This window comes from Echinops telfairi, unplaced genomic scaffold (genome assembly GCF_000313985.2).
Source record: "Echinops telfairi isolate 266 unplaced genomic scaffold, ASM31398v2 ScPeMD7_1;HRSCAF=3_0, whole genome shotgun sequence".
Classification (NCBI taxonomy): Eukaryota; Metazoa; Chordata; class Mammalia; order Afrosoricida; family Tenrecidae; genus Echinops; species Echinops telfairi.
Genome location: NW_022103896.1, coordinates 71,441,841 through 71,467,048, shown reverse-complemented (window position 1 = coordinate 71,467,048; position 25,208 = coordinate 71,441,841). Strand labels below are relative to the sequence as shown.

The window sequence follows — 25,208 nt, the reverse complement described above, 5'->3', positions numbered from 1 at the left end:
GGCCAGGCTGACACAATAAACTATCTCAATCGTAGAAAATGTAAAATACCATGGCATGGGTCAAATGAACCTTAATCCTTAAAGTGGCATCCTTGATTTTAACACTTTAAAGAGGTATTGTGTAGATTTGCCCAATCATAGTATATCATTTGATTTCTGACTGCTGTTTTGATGGGTGTTGATTGTGGAAATAAAATGAAATTAAAGTAAATGAAATAAGTGATCACTTCAGTATTTTCTCTGCTTATCATGATGTCTTTATTCTTTATAAATTACTGCTATTAGTCCAAAAACCTATCCAATTCTAGATTCCTGTTACCCTCTATTTGTTCTGTATTTCTGCTACATCAAGATTTCACTTTCTTACTTTTTGAGCCTACTTGAAAAATTTTTGTTTTTCTATATGTCTGTATTACAATGACAAAGAGTATTTTTGTTATAATTCATTATACTATATAGTTGGGAACTATATTGCCTAATCTAAATGAAATCCAGAATACTGGGAAAGACTATGTAGTACACACAAACATGCATTGGGGAGAGAGGGGCTTCAAAAAGTTTGTGAAAAGATCCTATTGTGTTTTAATTCCATTTTTCACAAACATTTTGAAATCCCCTTGTGTATGTGTGCATGTGTATGCAAGTATTCAATTAATTTTTTAAAACAAGTTGCAGAGCAATGCATATACAACAGGACTTAGAAAAATAATTTGGTCAAAACCTATGAAAATGTATTTGAGATAGAAATGAAAATCTATTAAAATATGCTAATATATACATTCCTGTCTTTTTCTTTTCCTGTTTTTATCTACATGCTGTTGTTGTTGTTGTTGTTGTTGTTGTTGCTGCTGTTGTTAGGTGCCACCAATGTTGATCCAAGTCTTCAGGACCCTATGCAAAACAGAATGAACATTGTCCGGTCTGTGCTAGCCTCACTATTGGTGTTATCTAACTTTACATCTCTCTAGATCTTAATCCCTGTTTTATATAGAGATATCTAGACAGATAACATAGTTATCTTTCTATACATAAATATTAAACCAAAGTACTACTGGTTCCCTATGAAGAGTGGAATCAAGGAAGGGGAGGAATCATTGGTTTTTCTACTGTACATATTTCCTTATTATTTTATTTTCTACACAAGCCATTTAAAACAGGATCAATAATTCTGAAACTACTATTAATTTGAAGATAATGTGCTCTGCTATTTCCCTGAGTGGTATCTTTGTAGTTAACTTACAAGGAAAACTCTCTACATTGGAAAGGTAGGCTGTAGCTTTGTCTCATAAGTGTGGGCAGCACAGAGGGTTGGAGGCATCCTCTAACTGCGGTGGAGCTCAGGCTCCACAGGAGCAGGTGGTGAAGGCCAAGACAAGCAGGTAGCCTCCCTGAGGCTGCAGGTGACCAGGATGCGAGTCTGACTGTGACCACAAGGATCTCGGTGAGTCCAGTTATCATCCATGATCTCCCTGTTAGGTCAACCTCGTGGCATTTTATGTTTGTTATGTAGGGCCACAAGGATTTTGCAGATTTTAAAACATTTACAGTAACTTGGGTGGCAGGTGGGCTAGAGTTCATCCACAAATGGCATTTAAAGGTCAAATGAGTTTTCTAGTACTGACTTTAACTCTACCAGCTATGTAGTCTCTTGTTAAGCACCTCATTCCTACTCAATCTTTCAGAGGCCATATTTGATTCATCATCATAACAGACAAAATAATACTTACAAAACATTTTCTTAAATTTAAATTTTCTTACAGCTATTTTTGACCTTATTTATGTTTTTTTAATTATATATAACCTGTTACTTATATTTAGAAACTCAATATCTGTTTTGTTTCAGAAATACTTTCATATCCCAGTACTATTGATTATATTCTGACTGGTTGGCCATGTATACAGTTTGCAGGGCTGTGAATCTTCATAGAAAACAATAGCATCACTTTCTCCCACAGAGAAGCAGGTGGACTCGAACAGCTCATCTCACAGTTAGCAGTCCAGCAGACAATACCACAAGAGCAATACTTTCATAGAACACTCGGGAAAAATGGCTCTATCTGTATACTGAGCGAACAGTACTTCAGACTATGTAATGTACCTTCAGGATATAATCAATTTTGTTAGTCTTCGCATGTTTTAATTACTCATTACCCATACATATTTGATTTCTTCATCTGCATTTAGTTCTAGGCAAATAATTTTACATCAAAAATCCCATTAACACCCTCTCTAGGGGAATCTTTTTCTTGTAAATGAAATTGCCTAATTAGTTGATTCTTTGAAAAAATGCATCTGAGCTTGACCTTGAATCTGAGCCTAACCAAAATATATCTACTTTTAAACTACTTACAGATAGCTTAAAAAATGATCAGATATAATTTACTCTGGGAGCAATAATGAGATTATTTATCCTAAGAATTAAGTCACCCATAAATGCATAAGGCAAAGTTGTTAATATATTTAGTTGATACTGAGCTGCTGTTTGCCCACCCAGATCTTTCAGGTTGATTAAAAATAAAATCTCAGCTGCATATCGACTATTCATTAGAGTGCTTTATTGGTTTTCTTATGCACTGAATTGCAATCGAACAGACTTATTACAAATGTGTGACTTTATCAAACCATCTTCCTGTACCAATAAAGAACAAATATACTACCCAGAGATCAATTGAGAGCATAGACATTCAGGGGACATTCATTATGAGCTTCATAATGTTTTCTACTTAATACTTAATCTGCAGCTGAAGATATTTTTCTGTATACACTAAAAGGTATGTGTGGTGGTTAGTCCAGACCAGGTGCACAAAGCACAGAGGATTGTGCATGCCTGGCAGTTGGATGAGAGGCCAAGAATTAAGAACAGATGTGAGTTAAGAATGAAATATTTTTTGAATTTTCCCTCTCTTGATTTTTTCGACTTAAATACAATTCTATAAATGTAGAATAAAAATGTGGAAAATTTCTACTTAAAACCGATGCTAGAATACTTACCTGACAGGGGAGATACCATGATCACGAAGGTGGTTTTCCCAGGGCGAGGCTTATCCATTGCACTCCGGATGTGCTGACCCCTGCGATTCCCTCAAATGTGGGAAACTCGACTGCATAATTTGTGATAATGAGGGACTGCATTCGTGCTCTTCCCTGGGAAAATAAAAATGATGCTAGAATGTTTGAGACTCAAAAAGATATTTCTTTATGAACCTGGTCCTCATATTTTCATCCTCACATCTGAGTCTTGAACCTTTTACAGATAAAGGTTCTAAGAGAATAGATGCCAACCAAACAGTAACACTAAGCATTTTCGTTCCAAATCAACAAGCAAAAATAAAAAATAGTATTGTCTGATATTCAGCAAACGTAATTTGAGCGCACACTGAATTTCAGGGGAAAGTTAGGTAAGTACTTGTTATACACTTCACTTTAGACTTTGAATCCAACTTCTTTGATTATGCTAAGAAGGAAGGAGCCAAATAATTTTCTTCTGTTAGTTTAAATGAATTGAATACAACCTACTTCAATTCAATGAATTAAATATTAGTATGCAAATACTGTTTTTCACCAAACAACCACATAGTTTCTTCTCTCCTCCTAGTGTTTGTCCCTGGGGACTGTTGTTACTGGGAATTTTTGATATAAGCGAAGGAAGAGAGTGAGTGAGAGGTGAAGAGAGCACAGACATGCACAAAAGGAATTCTTTTTTTTGGTCTTCCAGCATAAAAATTAGACATAAAATTGAGCTTAATTCTCTGTGTAATTATAGCTGGATAGCAAGGTCAATCGAAGTTTATGATTTTATTTCTAATTAATTGTTAGGTCATTGATTTTTTTTCCCCCATGTCCTGTGATTGATAGGTACTGAAATAGAGAGACAAATGAGGTATGCTTCCTACTCACATTTAAAGTAGTATGAAAGGTAAAAAAACAGAAAATAAGCAGATCTATACAAATCTTGGTGACGTATATATTGACAACAACAAAAACCTTCACAGCGAACTCATAGTGACTCTATGGGACAAGGTAGAATTGTCCGTGTGGGTTTCTGAGACTGACTCTTCATAGGTGAAGCATTGTCTGTGTGGGTTTCTGAGACTGACTGACTCTTCATAGGTGAAGAAAGTCTCATCTTTTACCCTTGGGGCTGTTGGTAGTTTCAGACTGCTGACCTTGAAGATCTCAGCCCAACCGTCACCATCAGGGATACTTTATATAAAATTAAATTGCACATGAAATAAACCAAGATGCAGGGGAAGGAATGATTTGATTAATTCTGTTAAGGAGGTAATTTAAGTGAGTTTCTCTGAAGAAGGAATAGAGAGCAGGTTTTTGAATGAGGAAGCTTACTTTTATGGTGCGAAGATTGTGTGATGGTGCATGGATGAATAAGAGCAGATACTGGATGCGGTCCTTAACAAAGAGGCCATGAGATCAGATACGCCTTTCAGAAGACTGCTGGGAGCAGAAGGGTTGAAGTGAACAATGAGTAATTCTAGAATGATTTTCATGAGTTGATTTAGGAGGTTGGTGTCACCAATATAGAAAGGGAATTCGTACAATAGTATTAAGTATTCTTGAGATGAGAAATAATTTCATTTTTGGACAAGTTGTGAAGTGTCTTGACACATTTTGCAACTTACAGGATGTCTTGGCAAGTCTATGTCGGGGATGAGATTGATGAAAAATACAAGAAGGGCAAGTTTACAAATGAAACGACTTATAGATAGCTCTCGAGCAGGAATCCAAAGGAACCAAGCCGACCCCCACGGGGTCAGTTTCTTCTAGAAAACCTATGGGCAAAACTGAACTGCTGTTTTGATATCCGAGGCAGACAATCTTTATGGGAGCAGTAAGTCTCATCTTTCTGTTCTAGAGTGGCTGGTGGAGTTGAGCTGCCGACCCTGTGGTTAGCAGCCCAATTTGTAACCTACTGAACCACCTGGTCTCTTTAGCGTCAGACTAGAGGATGGTAAATGAAACTTGAGAAAAAGCAAATAATCTCTTTTTAAAGTTGTAATACTTGACCTGTGTTCATAGAGAAAACTCAAGCACAGGAAAAGATAATCCGGGTTTATTTTTATTCATTGATATCTGCAAACACACCAGCTTAAAATATAAACCCAAGCATGCAATGGACATGACATTAAACACCTAGCCAGAAATTGCAGAGTTCAGAGTGTAGCGGTTAAACAAACATTTGGTAGTGGCTGATGTGTGTTGTGATATAGCAAGGATCTGACCGTATGGAAACATATAGATGAAGCTCCTCCCAGAATGTGAAGTGTGCACACAAGTAGTACTCCTGTGTCAGATGGCGGAACAAAGCTTGTGAAAAACAATCTGTTACAGAGACGAACAGTAGTTATTACATGTAAATTATAGCAAGTGTTCAGCCTTGGTGCTCACAGGACAGGTGACAGAACCAGGACAGTCGGGAGGCTTGATGAATCAGTAGAAGTTACCCACAGAGAGCTTGGCTTTGTTTAATTAATGGTTGGATTTTATTTAAATGGTTGGACAAGAGAAAAGCTAAAAGCAAGGGGAGTTACATATTCCTTTTTTGATTGTTGTTGTTACTGTTGAAACATACTCTAGAGGCAGTCTGGAGAATATACTAAAAGGGATATAAATTAAAGGGGGTTATAAATGCAAGCCTTTACATGCATTTTGAGAGATGCACCCAGTCCTCATCAACATGATTATGTTTCAAATATCAGATTATTTTGAAAAAAAATCTATCTTCTGTGAAAATGGAGCTGATTACATTAGATTAAAAATAGAGGATCATTATAAATATGTCAAATTTGATCATTAAGTAATTGCCAAATTTCATCACTTTATAACTACCAAGCCACTGAGAATCCGGATGTAGATGTGTCAACACATTAATCTTAACCATGACAGCTAGGGTGACAACTCACACCTCAACATTCATTACAGCCAGATGTGCTTCACTAATGCACAAAATCATAGGATAGTGGACCATTTACTGTTATATATGTGAGCGATCAGGTAATGAGGTAGCTGATAAGTGAAGATGAGGTGTCCTTTATATCTATATCTGTATCTATAGAAGAAACAAGAATAGTCTAATGTTTAATGTTCACTTAGTGTCATACAATACATTCTAAAGTTACAATGTTTGAACATGTTGCTTCAAAGTGTTTGCCCTCCACACTGTTGTGTTTCTCAGTTTGCTGTGAAGCCAGGACCTAAATTAGCAACCATTTTGCTTTCATTTAATTATTCCTAAATTTAAGAGACAAAGGAATCTGTTGTCCACTTCAACAGAAGCAGCCAGTGAAACCCTTATGCTTAGCTTTGAAACACGTTTGGATACCTCAGGCCTAATGAATGGAAGCAGCACATTGTCAGAAATAGTGCTGGAGGATGGGCCTCTCTGACCAGAGGGCACTGGAAGTGTGAATGAAGAAAGGCTGATTTCTCTGAGGTAAAGCTTCTGGGTATGGGACACCATTCAATGTAAGGAGAAGTAGCTGAAAAAATCCGCTAATAATCAGAACTTGGAATGTACGATGTATGAATCTAGGAAAATTTGAAGTGGTCAAAATGAAATGGGAGGCATAAAAATCAGTATCTGAGTCATTAGTAGTAAGCTCAGATGGACTGGTATTTTTCATTTTTAATAAGAGGATCATATGCTTTACTATGCTGGGAATGACACAATCATTGTCAGAAAGGGATTTCAAAATAAATCGTGAAATACAATGCTGTGATAGGATTATATCTACGAACCTTCAAGTAAATACAATCAATACAACTACTATTCAAATTTATGCACCAACCGCAAAAGTTTGTGGTGAAGAAATTAAAGAATTCTGCCAAGGATTTCAGTTAGAATTTGATCAAATATGCAATCAAAATGCACTGAAATTATTGGTGATTGGAATGTAAATGTTGGAAAAAAGAGGAAAGAACGGTAGTTGGGAAACATGGAATTGAAGATCGAATGACAGAATTTTGCAAAACCAATGACTTGTTCATAGCAAATAACTTTATTCAACAACACAAAAGGCGACTATACACCTTCCAGCTGGAATACACAGAAAGAGACACTGGCGAAGCTCAATGTCAGAGAACACAAGAAGGGTGTTTGCTTGTGTTTTATTGACTATGTTAAGGCATTCAGCTGTATGGATCATAACAGATTGTGGATAACCTTGAGAAGAATGGGACTCCATAAATCCACCTGGTGTTCACGGGGAACTTGCACGTGGATCAAGAGAATCTGGGTGAAGGGAGACGTCGGACAGTGTAAGGCAAGATAAAGTAATAATAATTTATAAATTATCAAGAGTTCATGAGGGAGGGAAGGAGAAAAATGAGCTGATACCAAGGACTCAAGTAGAAAGACAATGTTTTGAGAATGATGAGGGCAACAAATGTACAAATGTACTTGACATAGTGGATGTATGTTTGGATTATGAGCCCCCAATAAAATGATTTTTTTAAAAATTAGAAACATTGCAAATGAAGGTTGTATTCTCTCTCCAAACTTGTTCAATCTGTATGCTGAGCAAATTATCAAAGAAACTGGTTTATGTGAATAAGAGTGCAGCATCAAGATTGGAGGAAGGCTTATTAACAACCTGTATATTCAGATGATACCACCTTGCTTGCTTAAAGCGAGGAGGACGTGAAACACTTGCTGATGAAGATCAAGGATTGCAGTCTTCAGTATGGATCACAGCACAATGTAAGGAAGACCAAGTTCTCACAACTGACCAATAGGTAGCATTGTCATAAACTGAGAAAAGATTGAAGTTGTTAAGGATTTTGTCTTGCTTAGATCCACAATCAATGCTCATGGAAGCAGCAGTCAAGAGATCAAAAGATGAGTTGCATTAGGTAAATCATCTGCACCATTTTAGAGGATTGAAAAGCAAGGATGTTATTTTAAGGACTAAGGTGTGCCTGACCCAAGCCATGGTATTTTCAGTTGCTCATATGCCTGTGAAAGTTGGACATTTAATTAGGAAAACCATAGAAGAATGGATGCGTTTGAACTGTGGTGCTGGGGAAGACGATTGGAAGGACTGTGGAGTGCTGAACGGAAAAGCCAAGCTGTCTTGGAAGAAGTGCAGCCAGAATGCTCCATAGAAGCAGGGTTGGTAAGACTTCATTTTCGATCCTTTGGTTATGTTGTCAGGAGAGACCAGCCCCTTGAAAAGGGCACCATGCTTGGTAAAGTACAGGGGCAGTAAAAGACAAAGGTCTTCAAGGAGATGGATTTGACACAGTGGCTGCAACAACGGGCTGCTGCATGGGAACAATTGGTAGGATGGCATGGGACCAGGCAGTGTTTCTTGTGTTGTGCCTAAGACAGCTATGGGTCAGAATTGACTCAATGGCACCTAAAAGCAGCAGCAACAACAACAACAAACTTGAGAACATGATACTTCAAGTGTGCCTAATAACTTGGGAAACTCATTCACTTCTGTGGTTTTTCTTCGTATCTTAGCATCTCTTAAGTCAGTAACAGAATTTATTTCCGTTCAGCAAATAATTTCTGAAGCTCCATTTAATGGCAGATATTATGCTAGGCAGCATTCATCAACCTCTGAGCTTCTGATTAGTTCAGAAGTGATAGCAAAATATATATGGTTTCAATACACAGAGTTATTTAAAACATGAGTGAGGAGAGCAAAGGAAAGAGAAAATAAATCATGATATATTTTCGGGATATGTTGCATGCAATTTCTTGTAAAATATTGCATGGAGGTTAACAAAGGGGAAGGAAAGACATTTGAAGCAAAATATCTTGATGGGTATTATATTTGGGTATTCTATCTATTCATATCGATAAGTTCTTAAATATATTTCCCATCAGTCTGAGAGACCCTTGAGATTGGATTTGATCTTTACTATTTCTAGCCCATAATTTAGCATGGCCTCTGCAGCTGTATTCATAGTGACCACATTGTGTTGCCATATTCATTTTTCCTTTGGAATACTGCATGTCTATTCAGGACTCAACCTTGCTACTATTCTGGGGATGAGCTGAGGGTGAGTCAGCCCCAGTGTTCAACAGGATCAGATTAGTACGATCTCTTAGATTTTCACTGTCGAATTTTTCAGATTGAATGGGTTTTAACTGCTATCCTTTTGGCTAGCAATCAAATGCTTAACCATTTATGCCACCCACCGACTCCCTGTTATCCTATTAACAGGGTGACTGATTTATCAGTCTACAAGACTATAAGAATCATTCTAACTCACAAACAAATATTATTAACACTTCCTGATATTTTACAAGGTTTCAGAAAATTATACACTGGTTGGTTAGAAAGCAAAAAGCCTTTAAACCAGGAACTTAATTAAAATACCAATTTTATTTTCAATGTAAAGAAATATGTGAAACCCTAAGAAGCAAGCCCCAGGACCATAGCTTTCTATATTTTGAAAAGCTATCCATTTGTGTTGCACAACTGCAATAACTCTAAACCAACTTGGCTTTATTTCAGGAAGAGGGGTTGAGATTGAGTCAGTATAAGAGAATTTATTTGAGTATTGTAAAAAATGGCCACATCAGTGGTCACAACAAAGGAAAGTCCTCTGAATATTTTTTAAAAGTGTTTTCTCCTTTCCTTAAATGGAGTGGCCCATCGATTCCAGGGCTGTAAATAAAGAGACCAGGTCAAGTGTACGCCATGTGGGAGAGTTGTGATGGCTCACATTCTGATTGGGAGTTGCCTGAACTATCATTCACTTTTTAAAAGGACCGTTCACTCCACCAACATCAGTATGTTTCCGATCTTACATTAAGTTACATTGGCATATAGATTAAATACATTCAAAACTTTCTGTTTTTAAGATTTATATGTTATTGGAAAAGCAGACGTGTAAGTGAATTATGTAGTTAAGTGCAATAACGGGAGCATGCCAATGTTCTATGGAGAATAGAAAAAGGAAGAAGTAACCTTGTTTTAAAAAAGAAATCAAGGAGGCAGGTGAAAGACAATACAATTCCTGACAACCAGCTAGCTTCAGAAGCTTTCCTAAAAGTTTTGTTCAATATTTAATACTAAGTATAATATATTATATTGAAAAATAAATAACTACACTTGGTTTATTTAAATTTCTAAATAAAAATTGCTGTCATGTAACTGCATAGTTGACATATCTTGAATTAAATTAGTTTTCTATTAATAGCTTTTAATAAGAGAACAACTTTATACCCTCTATTTTGTTACCATGATAATTATAGCACACAATTTCCCCCCCCCCTTAGGGTTTGAATGTAGTGGATGAATGAAAAATTTATTTTTATTCTTATGCAAAACAGCATTTACATGCAATTTAATTCTCTTTTTAAAAGTACCTGTGTTAATTTTAAGGAATAAGAATGGAATAAAATATAGTTGATTATTGATCTTCAGTTATTAGAAAGATAATTGTGTAATTACTTATTTGTTCATCTTCTCATGTACCTTTGAGTTTAGAAGTGACTCCAAGAGGGCTTGGGAATCTTTTGACTCAGGATTTATCCTGGTACATACAACTTAGTGGATAAAATAAGAAGCCCTTACATATGTACATGCCTGTATCCTTTGCCCCCTGGTTCTTTCCTCTATTTCCTTTTACTTTCCTCTTGTCCCACCATCATGTTCGGCCTCCATTCGGGTTTATTAATTCCTCACTGCTACATTGCCCTTGATTAAGCCCCACTAGGCAACCTACGGCCTTCCTTCCTTTGATTTTAGTTCACTTGTTGTTCCCTTGTCCCTAGGTTGGTTCTGTACCCCTTCCTTTAGCCCTCTGGAACCATTGGTCCCATTCTTTTCATCTCTGAATTTTTATCCCGCCTATCTCATCTAGATAGACATGCAGATACATTAATAAGTGCAAAAACCAGGCAAAGCCAAAGGAAACAACAAAGGAAGTCAAAGCCAACTAAACAATAACAACAGCAAAAAACAATAACAAAAAGAGCCACTGACAAAAATAGCTATAAATAGTTCAAGGTCTGTTTGTTGGCCTTTATGAGTGTTTCCCAGTTGAGTCTGATGGAGTGCCACACTCAGTCTCCAAAGTCTATTTTTGGTATTCCCCAGGGGTTTCATATATAATGATAGGGGAATAGAACTGTGTACTCATATCTATATGTTAAGAATTAAGGTTTCAGATGGACATTAGGCTTTGACGCAAGTACTCCCTTAACCCAAGAACACTTTGTTCTAACAATCTGGTATTCTGTGATGCTCACCTTCCTGACCTGATCACTGAAGACAAAATGGGTGCACAAGCAAATGTGGTTGAGAAAGCTGATGGTGCCCAGCTATCAAAAGATATAGCATCTGGGGTCTTAAAGGTTTGAAGATAAACAAGCAGCCATCTGGCTCAGAAGCAACGAAGCCCACATGGAAGAAGCACACCAGCCTGTGTGATCATGAGGTGTTGATGGGATCAGGTATCAGACATTTAAAAACCAGAACAAAACCATACCCAAGGTGAAGGGGGTGGGGCATGGAGTGGAGATCCAATGCCCAATTCTAGACAATTGGACATCCCCTCACAGAGGAGTCACAGGGAAGAGATGAGCCAGTCAGGGTGCAGTATAGCACCAATGAAACACACAACTTTCCTCTAGTTCTTAGGTGCTTCCTTCACCCCACTATCATGTCCTCAGTTTTAGCTGGCAAATCTGATTAGACCAGAGTATGCACACATAAGAGCCAGCAGCACAGGGAATCCAGGATAGATAAACCCCTTCCGGCCAACAATGAAAATAGAGATACCAGGAGGATTAGGGGAGGGTGAGGAGAGAAAGGGGGAATCCATTACAAGGATCAATCTAGAGACCCCTCCCAGGGGGACGAATAATGGAAAAGTGGATGAGAGGTGACAGAGGGCGAAGTAAGGTATGGAAATAATAATCTATAACTTATCAGGTGTTTGCAAGGGAGGGTGGGCAGGGGAGGGAGAGAGAAGAAATGAGTAGCTGATATCAGGGGCTCAAGTGGGAAGAGAATGCTTTGAAAATGATGATGGCGGCATATTTGCAAATGTGTTTGACACACTGGATGAATGTATGGATTGTGATGAGATGTAAGATCCCCAATAAAGTATTTTTTTAAAATAAATAAGCCCTTTTCTTTATGCATTGTTCAGGTTAGTTCAAAGAGTGGAAATAGGTCTAGACAAGAAGCGTAAGGTGATCGAGGAATCTTGAACTCAGAGCAATTGGACTTTTGGCCAACTCTGCTCTTGACTAGTCTTCCCTTGACCTTGACAATTCATCTCATCCTATGGTGTCTACTGTTCTTCTCTGCCAAGTGGAAGAATAGGATGAAGGATTTTTTTAGCTCTTTCTTGATATAGGCAAGTGTCTGGAGGAAAAATTACGTCCAGAAAAAGGAAACAAAAATTATTTAAAATTGTTAGTTTTTTTTTTGCTAGAAACATACTCCTCAAACCTCTTCTTAAAACTGTACACACAATCACTTGGAAAACATGTTTCACTTGTGATGCTTCAAGTTACTATTTCACCATGCACTCAGTCTTCGACTAGAAAAAGAATTGCGTTGATTTTTGGAGGGGGCCCTGAGGGGGTATGGCCATCTTAGGCTATTGTAATACCACAGCCTTATTTAATTTGCTAGCACTGTCATAGTGGGAGTCCATTTTGCAAAATCATTTGAGGACTTCTATGCTCTTTCCAAGGTTGTACCTCAAACTCTTCATAATCAAATACTTCTGAAGTTCCTATGCTCACATCGTTCTTATTTTTATTTTCTTTTTCAGTTGTTAACTAGTCCAACTCACCCAATCCATATTCGCAATGACTAAGCTCGCGATTCCTTGTGCTCTTGCAGCAAATACAGGTTATTCATTTTCAGCTACTAGATATTCTCTTTGTTTAACTTTTATTTACTTCTCACTATATTATCAAGTTTCAGTAAGACCAATGTAATTAACAATTTAAGGGGAAATAAGTAGAGAGCGAGGGATTTCTGAAGTGGGGGTTTGACATCGCTCATTAGTCATGATTATCTTTGGGTCTCTCAGTTCTGGAATGCATAGACTCATGTAATGGAGCCTTGGTGGTGCATCCTTCTCCATTCTCATATGCATTCTTTGATCTTGGGCCTAATGTGGCTGCATACATCTTATCTTCAACCAAGTTGCTGGTCATGCGAAAAACTTCTCTCAATTCGAGAGCTGGATATCTGAGAGTAATTTCCCCAAAGCCTTCATCTTCCCTTTCTGCGGGAGTCCTTTCCTGCCATTGACCCACACGGCTGCCGCTTGACTTACAGCCACGGGGGCAAAAATGCAGACTGTGGAAGGAAAGGCAGGGGCTTTCTAAATGTAAGTAACTTCATTTGAAGTTATAGGGGTTTCTAAATGTTAGTAACTTCTTTTGAAGTTATAAAATTATAAGCCAAGTATCTTAGGCTTAGTGGACTCTGCTGTTTTGTTTTGTTTGTTTGTTTTGGAGAAAGACTTTTCTTGAGAACAAATGTGCACAGGCATAACTGACCCTGGAAAAAGATTCAGGCCATGGTTAAGGGAGATGCCTAACATTTCAACTCACGAGAACCATTCTCACCAAAACATCTGACGTGTCTACTGTCTCCCAGTTGGTCTCATATGGGCAAGTAGGAGGCACTACAGTAGAATTTTTCCTTCATTTCCCTTTCATGATGTACTTTCTTTCCATTGTTAGGTTTATTTTTCTCTGCCATGCCTAACCCTTTCCTTCTTTACTCTTGTTATTTAAATTGGCCTCATTGTTCCTAACCTTTGGGGTAACATTTTCCACTGTTTTCAGAATTTGATCTTAAGAATTGATTATTGTAATATGTAAGCTGTTTTAGGTTCAACTTGGTTAACTTATTCTCTCAACATTTTAGGATATAAATTAATTTCCCCAAAGATGAAGGTGTTCACGCAATGCTTAGGGGTCAGGGTAGGGCCAAAATAAATTGAAGCCCTCAGTCCCTAAAAGTGCTCTGATCATTCCCTGCAAAGCATGACTTTTCTTAAGCCTGTTTTCAATGGGAGATCAGGGAGAGGTGGAAGGAGGAGACACAGACCATAGGGGTGTGTGTGTGTGTGTGTGTGTGTGTGTGTGTGTGTATGTATGTCCAGCAGGGAGTGGGTGAAGAGAGAGAGAAAATGAGTGTTTAAAGGAAAGTGTATGTTTTAAAGCTAAAAGTATGCTCGTGGCACAATGAGTGTATGTTTTGCATTGCAAGAGCAGTGATGAACTAAGCAATAGCGTGGTCACATTGCGGAAGAGACTCGGTCATCTGGATCTTTGGATAAAAGGAGCCCTGTTAGCGCAGTTGTTATGAATTGGTCTGAGGTCTACAACACCAGTTGTTCAAAACAACTAGCCACTCCTAGAGAGATCGATGGGGCTTTCTCCTCCTATAGAAAGTTACCATCTCGGAACCTCATTGGGGCAGTTCGATCCTGACCCAGTTCTATAGGGTCACTATGAGTTGGCATTGACTCAATGCTTTGAAAGATTCCCATTGTATAATCTTGTTAGATTTTCTTGAAGGATGCATGATGATCTTGGGGTGGTTATGAAGAAAATTTAAGAAAAAGGAAAACTCCATTTGGTGAGCCAGAAAATTTGAACCATGCTCATTCTACAAAGATAATGAAGAATTTCATTAGGAATTTCAATCGGAAGCCTTACCCCATCCACCTCAAAACCTGGGTTTTGCCCCTTCAAACTCTTTTTGATACCCAAACTCAAAGAACATTGAAAAGGAGTACAGTTTATGCCTCTTTAAGGATGCCAAAGTGGCTGTTTTGACATGATGTATTGAAGAGTGCAGAATTCTTCTGGGAAGGATACGGAGGTGGGAATGTGGTTCTCAGCATTGTATAGACTGCAATGGAGAATATGTTGATAAATGACACAGCACCTTTTAGCAATAACCACAAATGTTTCTGTGGTTGAATAAATCTGTAAATATTTTTACATTATATTATTAGCTTGCAGATTTTCAATGAACATTAGACAATCCACAGTTTTGAGAAACCCATAGTAAAGAAACCAATTTAACTTTACTTACCTAACGGGACCCAGATTTATTGACAATTCAATTGTTTTTTGAGTAATTAACATACCATAAAGCCAATGATCTGCTTACATATATTTTGTGAATTGCAAGCTTGGTATATAGGATCTTTGAAGTTTTTTATTCTGTTAGCCAATAATGTTAGCTGCCCTTAACATTTGTGTCAATATGCTAATATCTAATAGCTGTGTTAGTTATCTTCATGCAAGGAACTAAGAAAAATGGTGAAACTGGAATTGGGTTGTGACAAGCCACAACTTATTTTACCTCAATTTATTGTGTACCTTCTGTTCTATTCTCTGCATATTGTTGTTCAATCAGAATTTTTTTCTTCTACCTGACATATCCCCCACCTAGCATTATTTTACCTTGTTGACAAAATTAGACTAGGATATATTTATTTTCCAGTGTGTCTTACAATCAGTTTTTTCTCAATTTTTAAAAGAATCTAGTATATAACAAAAGTCATATTAGTTATATTTTGCCATGCTTTAAGATTTCAGAATTACAGAGTAGAAAATACTGCTTATAAATCATATAGAATGAATTAATCATTTTTTACCGATTTTTTACTGATAGTAGATGGAGTTTAGAGTCACAAAACAAAGGTTACTATTTTTGACTTATACATAATAACAGTGCACAGATTTGCTCCCATTTCACATAAGCTAAAATAAGACATGAAGAGGCTCCACCTCTGCATTCTACCTGTTAGATGAACTTATTAGAAATGCTATCAGATTAAATGATTGAATAATTGAATTATATGATATGTAAATTACTTGCCAATGTGAGTGGCGATACTGGGAGAGCAGAGGGAGAATGGGTTGGAAAGAGGGAACCGATGACAAGGAACTATATGTGACCTCCTCCCTGGGGGACGGACAACAGAAAAGTGTGTGAAGGGAAACGTCGGACAGGGCAAGATATGAAAAAATAATAATTTATAAATTATCAAGGGCTCATTGGGGAGGGAGGGGAAAAATGAGGACCTGATGCCGGGGGCTTAAGTGGAGAGAATATGTTTTGAGAATGATGAGGGCAATGACTGTACAAATGTGTTTTACACAATTGATGTATGTATGGATTGTGATAAGAGTTGTATGAGCCCCTAATAAAATGATTAAACAAAAACTCTTGAAGGAAAAAAAGAAAGAAAGAGATGCTGGCAGGTTTTATGGTTCATTTATTAGTAATCTGACAACAGCAGTGATTTCTTCATAAGTAAAATAGTCCAAATTGGTCCACAGTCAAATATTATAGGTGCTTACTAAGGCTTTCTCAGTGAATGTTTCTTGAAATAAAAGGTAAATGTGGAGATTTACCTTACTTTCTTATGCAAACATCAATAAGAACCCCAGAGCTGAAAGTTCTTCTAAGTAAAAGCACAAGATTATGTAAAATCTAAGCTCAAAATGACATTTTCTGTTAATTATCCTATGCATACAAAGGAAGAGGCATAAATTATGGATATCATTAAAAAAAGGCATAATAATGCAATAAATTTAAAATTATTCTCTTATAAACAGGATTTGTCTTTTGATCCCAAATATGATGTATTTATATTATTGGTGAAATATATTAAAATACCATAAATGGTTATACATTTAAGTCTGTGAAAACTCAATAGCAAAAGCTAAAGAAAAATTATAGAAACTATTTCCTAATCACTTTGTTACCTTTCTTTTTGTGTGTGCCATTTTTTGCACAATTAACAATGTAATTTCCCAATCCTTCATAATACTACTTCCTCAAGTGCTTGTATTTCCGTTTATATTTCTAACCTCTTGTTGTCAATAATTCTTGTGGTACCTGGGATAAATCTGGTCCATTTGGTACAATAATATAGGTGGTACATGGGATGAGAATGGATGAAATTGGCATTAGAGATGGGTGATGTTTTTCTATCTTATGAATAATTGAAAGAGGGGGCCTTTTTTGGAAAATGAGGTGTATGATCTCTTGTCTTCATACAAACTGATCACTCATTTTAGATGTGTCTCCAGTCTGTAGAGCCAAGTATCCCACCCTTTCCTTTGCACTCTGCTCATCCAACATTGAACTTACTTTGAAAGGAATCTTGCATTAAGAGGGAACTAGAGGCAATCATTGTCTCATACCGTCAAAACTCACTGCCTCTGAGTCAATTCTGACTCACAGCGACCCTACAGGACACGGTAGAACTGCCCCATCCCTGGAGTGGAAAGGCCGTCTTTCTCCAGCTGAGCGGCTGACTGTTTCAAAGTGCTGGCATTACAGTTAGCAGCCCAGAGCGTAATTATAGTGCATGGAAATGCACACAAACCAATTGATTTGGTAAGGTGTTTCTCTTTTTAAAATGTAATCATATCCCCTATCATTACCTCTCTGGTCATCTAAAATATTTGTAAGTTTTTCAGTATTTTATGCAAACATTGAAAACACTTTTCCCACTTTCTTACTGCTGAAACATCGCTATCATTAGGAATATGGAAACTTAGGGCCCTTGCTAGTACCTTGAACTGTAATTTGTATTTTAACTAAATTCCAGCTGATTCTTAGACACATTATCATTGAACAAATTTTAGCTACCACTTTAAAATAAATTTAAGTGTTTAAGAATATTCCTATGGAAAAAAAAAGAATATTCCTATGACAATAAGGTGTAGAACTAAGAATACCTTGTTCATATTATTGTATATACATATCAAATTGTGAAACTTCATTTTCGTCAGTCATTTTACCTATACCCATTTCATATAACTCGATCCACATTATTTTTCTGCATCTTCAAAATGAACAGAATATACTTAAAATTACATATGAAACATTTTAGTTATTATATGCATTATAAGAAGGGTAAGGATAATGAGAAAAATTGAGGCTTCTGGAAGGATAACATTCTTTTGTGTGTACAATTATTTTACCACTAGAGGGTGCTAATGTTTTTTATTTGCAATGTCACAATAATAATTCTCTGTAAAGCTGTTTTTAAAAAGGAAAGAATAAGCATGGGTAATACTTAACTAAATCTTACGCAGAAAAATCATGTAGACTTTAAAAAAATGGAAATCTTGTTTGTAAATTAACTAAATATTTAAGTCTATTGTGACTCTTGTTGAATGAAATTTTCTCAAATTTATAGGAAGTAATAACGCAAGTAACACAAGTATATTTCAATACTAATGATACATGTCTTATGAAGCTTGAACTTATATATTAGGCATTACTATTTTCCTATATATAATCATGTGCGTTTTTCACTATAGTCATGGTTGTAAAATACATTTCTGATCTGCAAAACAAACTAAATTCTAGAAAAGGAAATGCATGTAGCACTCATTTCATAAAATATTGGGGCAAATTTTCAAATTTTAGTTGACTTGAAAATTATTTAGGCATCTTTCAAACATAAGAAATAATACAGCATTTGAATCTTCAGGAAAAAAATTAATTAGCAGGTTTTACCCTGGATTTCTATTATTTAGGCATGAGTTTATAAAGCCAACTTTTGTGACATTCATGCATTTAAATTTCCAAACGGTTATATTCCTAGTCAAAAATCGATGTGTTGCCTTCTTATTGGGGCAAGAGGTTGTAGAGGCAGAGAAATATATCAAATAAGAATTGAAATCAGACTCAAAATAGAACTCACTGCCAGCAAACTACTTTGACCTTTCTTTTTGGAATATTTAGCCAGCCTCAGTCCTCAGTGTAAAATAACCTAAGTGGTTTGGGTTTTTATTTCTTTATTTGTATACTATAAAAGAACCCTTCTCATATGTTCGTAAAGCATGAGTCTCTTCCATTAAAACAACACAGCATATTTCTCCCGAAGTTTGTGCTGCAAACATTTTTAAGGAAGGTGTACATGGCTGAGGTGTCCCATTTTGCTGCTGTTAAATTCTTGTCCCTGAAATGTTCAAAACCCAATCTATTTTGTTTTATCTTGACATGACTGAGAGAAGCTATCATCAACACTTTTTTTTTTATCAACACTTTTTATCAAATGTTGTTGGTAGCGCAAAATGCAAATAATCGATGAAAACAGAATAAAGAGAATCCCTTTTCCAACCTCTCTATTCTTACAAATGCACATAGAAATACTGAACTGAATTAAATTAGACTTAATTAAATTTTATTTATAATAATGGATTCTGCTTGGTGCGGTCTTCTACAGGATCATACGTATCCATTGCTCAGGCAACTTTTTACCCCAAGTTTGTCTTTTAATACCTTCCAGTATTTGTCGCATAGTTTGTGTATCTTGCCCCTCTGCAAGTAAAAGTTACAACGTTAAAAACTGTCCTTAAAATTATTAGTAGTAAAGTCTCCTCTACTTTTCTATCCAAGTGTGATATGCAGACTTCGGCATCACCTGCGAGCTGGTTAACATGCACACTTGCTTTCCATGACCATTGGTGATCTGAAAGCCAGGTCTAGCAAGAGCTTATTCTCAGATGCCTGAATAAATGAATTTTTGGATGGGAATAGTGAATATATCGCACCTGTGCTACTACTTTCTTTTGCTCTAACCCATGGTTGTAATCAAACCGAAAACTTACCGCCATCGAGTCCCTGCTGACTTATGGCGATGACCCCTGTGGGTTTCTGAGACTGTAACTGTTCACGGGGTAGAATGTCCAAGACATTCTCCCGCGGAGCAACTAGTGGATTTGAACTGCTGACCATGCAGATCGCAGCCCAACACTTAACCACTGCATCACTAAATGAACTTGACCCCTCCCTGGCAAGATTTCACTTTTCTGAGATTAATTCTCAATCTATCACGACAAGAGCCCATAACATTGATTTGGATTAAATCTATTCATTATACTTTATCTAAACCTTCTAGAGAAATCTAAAACAGAGAAATTACAAATGTCTACTCATAAGGGTATTGTAGCATAACGGGTACTGAAGACAGAAATTAAAATAGATATATGATTGACAAGAATGGACATCTATACAGTTAATGAGAAAGGAATATTAAAATCCAGGAGTGTAGAGACTATATTGGATGAAACCGCTGCAGAATGGGAGTTTGTTTTTTGCTTAAATAAAGAAACAAAATCATATCATAATGGTAATGGAGATGAGAAATCATCAGTATATAAATAAATGTAAGAAAGAAAAGACTATAGAATGCTTCCATAACTAATTAATCCTGATAGTCATAGATGTTATATTAATCAAGGCAAGCTCCTTGCTTCTGTCACTGGTGCCACGGAGTCGATTCTAACTCCTAGCAAACCTCCGTGCAACAAAGCAAAGTGCTGCCCCGGCCTGGGCTGTCCTCGCCATCATTACCAGATCGGAGCCCACCGTGGCAGTCACTGTAGCAGTCCATATCTGAAGGTCTTTTACTTTTCTTTTAACCCTCTCTTTTACCAAGAATGGTGTGTTTCTCCCGGGACTGATCCTTCCAAAATTATAAGAGGAAGTCTTACCCTCCTTGTTTCTTATGAGCGTTATGGCTAAACTTATTCCCAGACCAATTTGCTCATTCTTCTGGCCATGCGTGGTATAGTCAACATTTCCTTATCCATGGCCGAAAGAGATTTCACTGTCCATGGTTCGGGCTCACGTATACCTTAGTCCTCAAAGTAATGCCTTTGCTTGCGAACACTTTCAAGAGGTCTTTGACAGCAGATCTGCTTAATGCAATACGTTGTTTGATCTCAGATTGATGTTTCCATAAGGGTTGGTTGTAGATCCAAGTGGAATAAACTGCTTAATAAGCCCAATCTTGTCTGCATTTATCACTTTACTTATTGGGCAGTTGTCAGAATTTTTATTTTCTCATGTTGAGCTGTCATCCACACTGGAGGCGGTCATGTTTACCCTTGTCAGTGAATCCTTCAGGTTCTTTTGCCTTTCCCCAACAAGGTTAGCTGCACACTGCTGGTGATTAATGAGCTTCCCTCCAGTCTGCAGTTGACGTCTTCTTTAGGTGGTGCAGCTTCTCAGCATACAGATTGACTCGACATACCTTTGCTTATTTTATTTATTTATTTTAATCATTGTATTAGGGGCTCCTACAACTCATCACAATCCATACATACCACTCACTGCCATCGAGTCCATGTTGGCTCAGAGATCCCCTGAGACTAAACTGTTCACAGGAGTAGAAAGCACAGTCTTTCTCACTAGGACAGGTTCTCAACCTTCCTAATGCCACGACCCTTTCATACAGGTCCTCATGTTGTGGTGACCCCCCCAACCATAACATTATTTTCGTTGCTACTTCATAACTTTGCTACTGTTATGAATCGGGTGACCGCTGTGAAAGGGTCATTTGACCGCCAAAGGGGTTGGGAGCCACAGATTGAGAACCACTGCGTCTAGGAGCTGCTGGTGGTTTTGAACAACTGACCAGGAGCAACACGGCCCGATATGTATCCACTACACCACCAGGGCTCCTCTTTAAATCACACTGTATTCCCTTATTAGTTTTAACAACAGCTTCTTGGTCTATGTACAAGCTTCTCTTGTACACAATTACATGCTTAGAATGTCCATTTTTCACAATATTATCCATAATTTGTTATAATCTACACAGTCAGATGCCTTCACATAGCCGATACAATGAAGGTAGGTAAACACCTTTCTGGTATTCTCTTCTTTCAGCCAAGTTCTATCTGATAACAGAGATAGCCTTCTTTCTACATTGTCTTCTGAATCTGGTTTGAATTTCTGGAAGTTGCCCGTTGAAGTATTGCTACAACTATTTTTGAACTATTTTCATCAAACTTCTAGTTTTGTGTGATATAAATGGTATTGCTTGAAAATTTCTGTGATTTCTTAGGCAAAGCTTTCTGTAGAATAGACACAAATCTGTATCTCTGCCAGTTGGTTTGCAGAGTTGACTGTCTTCTAAAGGTTTGGGCACACATGAATGAGGGCTCTCAGCATGCATCTGTGGAAGTATCCTGGGTTAGGCCGGGTTGACTAGCGGAACACATCCAGACACTCTTACATGAGTAAGAAAGAGTTTTATATATATCAAGAAAACGTCCCAGCACAGTCCCTATCAAGTCTATAAGTCTGGGACTAGTCCATAAGTCCCTCTTCAGACTCACACAGTCACAAGCCATGATGCAGAATGCGGGGATATCATAGGTTGGTGGGTGCAATGTCTTGTGGCCCCAATGACGGTGAAAGCATCACAGGGCTATGACAGCAGCCAGGGTCAGGCAGCAGGGAGGACAAGGCAGAGGGGGAGAAAGGGGTGTTCTCGGACTCTCCTTGTGGGAAAGCCACACCCAGCCGGTCTTTGTGAAAACCCGAGGACTTGCATTTCCCTAAAACCCTCAGGGCAGCTTGGATTTCTTCCTCCAATGCCATGCGTTCTTGATGCTGTTCCGTCTTCGGAAATGATTGAACAAGACCAGTTTATTTTGGTGTTGTAATTCAGTGTAGTCCTTCTGCCATCTTTTTTTGTTTCAGGATAAAATTTATTTTGGTTTGTTTGTTTTTAATCATTTTATTGGGGGCTCGTACAACACTTATCACAATCCATACATCCATCCACTGTGTCAAGCACATATGTACATTTGTTGCCATCATCATTCTCAAAATGCTTGCTTCATCTCTTGATGCTTCTTTGCATCCTTCAATATTTTACCGAAAAAACAGTTTCAGTATTTCAACTTGAGGTTTGAATTTTCCCTTCATTATTTTCACTGTGAAGAAATGTTGAGCTAGTTCTTCCTTTTCATCTTCCGTGTTTTTGTGCTGCCCATTGAAATGTTCTGTGGAGCGCTCTTACTGCATCATTTCTTCAATCCACTGTAGCTGCTTAGCTCCCAGAGCACGTTTCTGCCTCTCTTCTGACATCCGTTTTCACCTTTTCTTTCTTCCCTGCCCTTTTAATACTTGTTTCTTCGTGTTTGATGTCTTGACTTCATCCCACAGCTTGTCTGGAATTCCATCATTCCTGGTCATTGAGTCCAATCTCTTCTGGAGATGGTCTCTAGATTCAAGTGCGATGGACTCAAGGTCATGCTTTAGCTCTTGTGGGCTTATTTTAATTTTACTGGGGTTTGACTTGAACTTGCCTGTGAATAATTAATGATCTGTTCATTCTTTGGCCCCTGGCCCGATTCTGACTAAAGAGACTGAGCTTTGGTAGCATCTCTTCCCTCAGATAGAGTTGATTTGATTCCTGTGCATTCCATGTGGTGTGATGACATAATCCCTGGGCTTGTTTTGTTTTCCTGTTTGTTTGATTTTGCTCATTTAGTTGGGTATTAAAAATTAAGCACTTTTACAAGAAATTTTATGAAGAAAATTATTATGTTTTATTTCTGGTCATAATCAGGTTCATACATGTTGAAGCTATATTCTTGCTTTAAAAATTAGGTTGTAGAAGAGGATGACAGAGGTCAAGAGAATGTTAAGTGGTAGAAAATTAGAGCTAATAGCTTATTTTTACCAATATAATCAGTGCCTAATTCTAATAAATCATGAGAGGATAGGTTTAATTACTTCTGAGAATATGAGAAATAAGAGAATTTTTATCTGTTATTAATTTAATATAAATGGTAATATTTTACAGAGATGGCTTTTCTTGTGAATAATGAAAAGATATTGATTTCAAGGATGATGGAGTTGCCTAGTCCCTAGGTTTTTACATTGTTGATAAATGAGAACGACTTTTTTTCTACTCCAAATACTAAGTGTCTATGTTAGGTCTTATCGGTTAATTTTCAGCTAGGAAAGTATCTAGGTATTTTCTGTGGCATGTAATTTGATGAAGAGAATTGAGAATGCACATGGAAGAATCAGATAGCAGCGTTCCATTCTGATTTTGATTCAGAGTCCTTGAAGCTCTGCTGGTGTGACATTAAAAATAGGACCCTTCCTAGCAAACGTCTCAAGTAAGAACTGTCCCACAGCTCCCAAACTGGTCTTTGCCAGTGGCCGGCCGAGTCCTGCCCTTGCACACCTTCGAGCTCCCGAAGCCTGTTTGCCAGCCCTTTCAACCGCCAGAGGGCCAGTGGCCAGTATCACCTCTCACATTTTGCATTTCTTGCCAAGGCATCTCCATGGCAGAATGAAATTGCATCCAGAGTCCTAGGTAGGAGGAAGTCTCAGGAAGTTCGTCTGCGATCTTTCAGCCCTTGGGAAACTGGACAAAACACAGAAGGAGATTGAGGTCAGTGCTTCACACACGCAGGCACCAGGAAGCACACATAGAAGAAAAGGAATGATGACTAGCGGGAAGAAATTTGGTGCCTCTGTCTACTGTCCACCGTGCATGACCAGGAGTGCTAGTGTCACCTACGACGGGAAAGCCCTTGCTTGCTAACGGACGGGCCTGTGGTTGGACCCCGCGCGGCGCCCCTCCTGGGAGAAAGACGCTGCAGTCTGCCTCTGGGGAGACTATGGCCTGCGGAGCAGCTCTCCTCTCTCTGAATCAAACGCACGGCAACTGGTTTGCTTTAGTTTACACTGCATGAGGAATTGGACGAAACATTTTACTTAAAATATTTTCCAACAACTCTATAAAGATGAGCATTATTTATACTGATACTTAGAGAATTTAAGAATTTTTTTCCAAGTTCATTAAACCAATAAAGGACAGAGCAAATATTTGAACTATATGGTATTAACTTCAATGAGTTCTTAAGATAAATAATGAAGTTGATATTACCCATTTCCAAATTTTTTTTCTTCAGTGTATAAATTCAATTTCAATAAATCATTTATGTATATAAATGAGTCTCAAAAAGGTATAAACTTACACTCCCACCCCCACGCCACCCCCAGAAGAACTCACTTCAGAGGACAGCACTGAAGCTACAGTTCAAGGAGAGGGACTTGTCTGATCAGAGCACACATGAGCCAACGAGGGGGTAGGAAAAAAAAAGTGCAGCACATCCTGGTTCACCAAGTCCTGAGGACAATGTTTCTGCTGAGAGCAGCAATGCACAGAGACGACCACAGGGCCGGCCCCACCACGGAACACAGCATTCCTCACTGACCCAGAGCACTGCTGGGGACAACACTAGAGACACATGGTGGGAATTGTGCCTGCCCTGAGCTCACTACGCTGAAACCAGCCCATGGGGCATGCAGCAGAGAAGCAAGGGGAGCAGAGCAATGAAGTCCCCAGGGAATGCCAGTGATAGATGTGGGGCCAGGGCATGGCACCCCATCAGACTC

At 37.9% G+C, this 25,208-nt stretch overlaps 1 protein-coding gene and 1 non-coding gene across 2 annotated transcripts in view; both read left to right on the top strand.

Moving 5' to 3' along the window:
• The window catches only part of CUNH8orf34 (chromosome unknown C8orf34 homolog), a 371,243-nt gene that overhangs the window by 176,444 nt on the left and 169,591 nt on the right, over positions 1 to 25,208 (top strand). The window lies entirely within an intron of this gene.
• On the top strand, positions 2,984 to 3,147 carry LOC115869037. The gene has a single exon (XR_004045953.1). It is a non-coding gene; the product is annotated as a U1 spliceosomal RNA (small nuclear RNA).